Genomic DNA, 4,875 nt, shown 5'->3' on the forward strand with positions numbered 1-4,875 from the left:
GCATCAAAACAACCTCCATGCCCAAGCCTGAGGCATATGTTTCCACCACAAAGATATCATCAAAGTTTGGGAGTGCCAATATGGGTAAATTCAACATCTCATGCTTTAAAGCATCAAATGACATATGAGCTTCACTCCATAAGAAATTATCTTTCGTTAGCAAATGTTTAAACGATTTAGCAATATGACCATATTGTTTGACAAAACACCTATAATACCCTGTCAGCCCCAAAAAATCTCTAAGACCCTTCAATTTTTTAGGAATTGGCCACTTTTGCACTGCCACCAATTTTTGTGGGTCAACCTTCACTCCACCTATGAAAATTAGATGACCCAGATATTTCAACTCTGTTTTTACAAACGTACATTTTTTTAAATTAGCAGAAAAATAATTCTACCTCAATATTTCTAATACCACCCTTAAATGATCAACATTTTGTTCCATGCTCTTACTATACACCAGGATGTCGTCGAAGAATACTAAGACGAACTTCCTCAAATAAGGCTTGGTTCATTAATAATTGGAAAGTAAAAGGGGCATTTCTCAATCCAAAGGACATTATGCGTAGGAAAAATGGTCATTTCTATATCCTTGACCCACATACGAATTTGATTATAACCTGATTTAAGGTCTAATTTGGAGAAAATTCCAGCCTCATTTAATTCATCCAAGAGCTCATCAATTACTAGAAGAGGAAACTTTTCAGGGATGGTTACCTTATTCAAAGCTCTGTATTTTGCGAAGAATCTCCAGCTCCCATCCTTCTTCTTGACCAGAATCAATGGGCTCGAGTAAGGGCTGGAACTTGGTCTGATCATCCTAGCTACCATCATCTCTTTCATAAATTGTTTGATCTCCTCCTTTTAGTAATAAGGATAACGATACAGGCATATGTTTGGAATCTCTGCATTATACCCCAGCTCCACATAATACCCTTCAGTATTCTTTTGCCATGAATGAGTCATTCCTTTATAAGACATCTTGCTACTAGACAATTTAGGATCTCCCTTCAAGGTCACAACTTTCCCTTGCTAAGGAATTCAAAGTAACAACTCCTTGAAGTTAGCTTGGATGTCCCCCAATTCTTCTAACCAAGTGAAACTGAGAACCAGGTCGACATCCTTAAGTTTAAAACACAAAAATCTTGGGTAACTGACAAGGTGGGTAGGTTGAGTGTCACCCCCTCTCAAATAACCCTTCCATGTACTTGATATCCATCCCCAACCTCCACCTCGAACGAGTTCGAACTGAACACAGGCAATCCCAAGACGTCCAAAGTTTCACCAATGAAGTTATGAGATGCTCCCGTGTCAATCAGCACCAACACTTGGTGGCCCCCAATCTCCCCCCAAAGTTTCAAAGACAAGTTAGAAGTAAGACCTACCACACTTTGAATGTTGAGTTCAAGAGTTTCGTTGAGCTCTCTGCCATCTTTTCCTTGCTCAATCACTTCCTTAGTTGTTTCCCTCGTACTACCATCCAAAACCATGACAAACAGCTGCGGGTTTGGGCAAACATGACTCGGACCAAATGGTCCATTGCAATGGAAACGTAGGTTGCGACGGCGATGATCAGTGATCTCCTCATGTGTCAATCGATGGAATTGGCTTTCACGGTGTCTGTCCACTCCGTTGACTAGCCCCCCTGTCTGTTGCACCATTCCTCCTTGTTCTATTGTTCCCCTCACATTTCTATTAGGGTTCAAACTGGAGTTACTAGCATCATATGACCGGGTTTATGTGTTTATGAGTGTATGGGCTTGTTGGGCCGAAGTAACAGGTCCACTTTCCCCCAACCTTGATCCGTTATTAGTTAGTGCTACCTTTCTACCAAACTTATTTCCATTAGTAGACCCAAACCCATTTCGGCCCAAGCTCAAGTATCCTCTACCCAGCACTTTTTCCTCTCCTCAACGTGTTGGGCAAGTAGCATCATGCTTCCAAGCAATGTTATAAAACCCGACCCACGACCCAGTCAATGACTCGGTCGAGGTACTGGATTAATGGGTCACTGGTTGAACCAATGGGTCATTGGTTGAACTGCTTGAACCGATTGTATATATAAAATAAATATTAAAAAATTGATTTAATAATCTGATTAATATCCACCCAAATAATTGGTTTTCTTTGCTGCGCAACATATAAGAACAATATTTATGCTTGCATAAAGTTAAATATGGAAGTTGAAAAACATAGGTGTGCACCTGTTCTGAATTCTTTTCTTGTCAAACATGTTTTTTTAATAATAAAATAGCATTTATATGTAATAGTTATGAACTCATATAATACGTAGTCTACAAGGTCAGTATTGACAGTTAAATTTGTAATCTAGTTCACTCTATTAATTACCATTGTCACTTCCAAGCAATAGAGTGGTACTCTTTAACCTTTCCACTCCATCCCATTCCAGACTACTCTACCCCACACTCTTAAAAACTCCCAAGCATGCCTTCAGAAATGAATGTCACCATTCTTCATATCAGCTTATATATACAATTCTCTCTCATAGCCACTAATTAAAATAATAAAGCCCTGTTAACTCAAAGCTTATCATTCAACCTCACCTTACAAACAACCTCCCTTTTAAAGAGACCACGATGATTGATGGAAGGAAGCAGTGAAAATTATATTTGCAGTTCTCTCATCAAACCACACTTTTCTCCGGTGAAGCTCACATAGAGTCACAAACGTACTTTTGGTCCGCACTTCATTCTCCTCCTATTCAAATACACAAATCCATCCACTAGTTAGAAGAACAACGCAATGGGATTAGCTTATTTTACGTTTTCAATCCCTATATGAAACCACAGATAATAAAACTAAAAGATGGGGAAACATTCACAGAGGAGGAGGCCATTAGCTGAGAAGCAATAACTAATCTTTGTTGTTGAACAGATTTAGATCTGAAGAGTTCATCACACTGATCCATATGAAAGCCATGAGATTTGAAGGTTCCACATCAGCCAAATAAGGGAGAAGTCTATCGTTTATAAACTATTGGACATGCCTTCAGTGCAACATGGTTCACAATAGCCACATGGTCTTGGCCCAAGAAAATTGGTTCGTTCTTGTGGGTCGAGTCATCGGTTAATTATCGTTTTAGAAAAAAATCAGCTAGGTCAACTCGGTTCGTACCGGTTCAAAATCATCACCGATTCCATGCCCGCTTACTAATTTTTGGGTTGAACCGGTCGGTCTGAGCCGATTTTAGTAACATTGCTTCCAAGGTCTTCCTGTGAGTGCAAACGGAGCTCAGCTCTTATCTCCAATTTTAACCCTGTTAGAAATGCGACCTGCATCATCTCTTTATCCATATGTCTCAACGGAGCTAAAAATACCTCAAATTGTTTTCAAAATTCCACCAATATCCTATTTTTCTTCAACTCTATCAAAGCTTCGTATGGATTCCTGGATGATGAGGCATGGAAACACTATAGAATCGTAGTACGAAATATCGTCCAATCAGCTAAGGGAAGCTTAGAGCCTTTTCTTCCAAGCAAATCGCCGCAATTTCAACTTGCTCCTCCGGTGGTATTTGATTAACTTAAAAATATTGTTCAGCCAAAAAAATCTATTCGTAAGGACCATCGCCAATGAAATAAGAAACTCTCACTTGACGCATCCCCTCCTCATTCCTCACTATTTATGGAGTTGTTTTGTTTGGCCCACCGTGGTGTCCAGCTCCTCCTTTATTTGATCCACCTTGGTGTCTCACCCTTGCAAGTTCTTGGATTATCCTCATCAGCTCTGCTATATTTGACTCAATCCGAGAATCCCCTCTTCTGTTCCCACCACTTTAGCCTATAATGCCTCCATTCGGTGATCCACGTTTCTCGTCAGCACCATCCAAAGTTTTCCAAGAAAGTGCTTTGATACCAAAATTTTGGTACGCAAATAGCAAGAATGGATGTTATAAGTAGCAATGGTTTCACTAAATAACTATAATTTTATCAATGGAAAACAAAATTATATCACCACCGTGAATACAATCTGTAACAGTAACAGAAACAAAATGACCTTAACGAAAGAGACTCAAAATGAAAAAAAAAACACTACTCTTCCCAATCAACCATTCGATTGAAGAAGAAAACACAATGAACCAATACCCATTCAACAACTGGTACTCCCTTCCCAGTGCCAAGACCCACTTCTTTACAAAATATTCTACACACTCTCCCCTTTCCCACTAACTACCTTATATTATGAATCTTCAATTCTTCTCACCTCTCCACCAATTTTTCCCTCCCCATTCACATCCTGCCACATGTCTATGCTACTAACTAACTTCATGTTGTCATTAGCCTTTCTCCCATGGTCCTTGGATTTGTAAACTTTATCATAGAGCTTAATAGGTCCATCACATTAAGATAGAAAGTTAAGAGGAATAATGACTTACTTTTCATCAGATATCTTCTCATCATATTTTCATCCCTAGTTCTATTTTAGTCCATTATAAAGCCAAACAATATTCTTTCAAATATATCTTACTAGATAAAGACTTGTTCATATACAAAGACTCTAATTTCAATCATAAGTTAACAACAATAGTTTCATCATCTACTTGCATAAGCACAATATCAGATAAATGCAAGATTATCAAGCTATAAGCAATCTCAAGGATATCACCTTTTTCTTCTATAGGCAGATGGATAGGTTGTTCATTCTCACCTCTAATCGCTTTTGAGAACTTTTGGTGAACTAACACTACATTTTGCGCCAAATTTTGAAATTCACGTTTCGATACATCAACTTGTGTGAAACCCTTGTTGAATTTTCCAAAAACAAGAAAGAATACAAAGGTGAAATTCATAGGTGGGAACATAATATTTTGTCTTACCCTTTATCCCTTTTTGTTTTATTTTTTACTGAGAAATA

This window comes from Gastrolobium bilobum, unplaced genomic scaffold, assembly GCF_033153095.1.
Source record: "Gastrolobium bilobum isolate Gb01-03AN ecotype WA unplaced genomic scaffold, APGP_CSIRO_Gbil_v1 utg11366, whole genome shotgun sequence".
NCBI classification, from domain to species: domain Eukaryota; kingdom Viridiplantae; phylum Streptophyta; class Magnoliopsida; order Fabales; family Fabaceae; genus Gastrolobium; species Gastrolobium bilobum.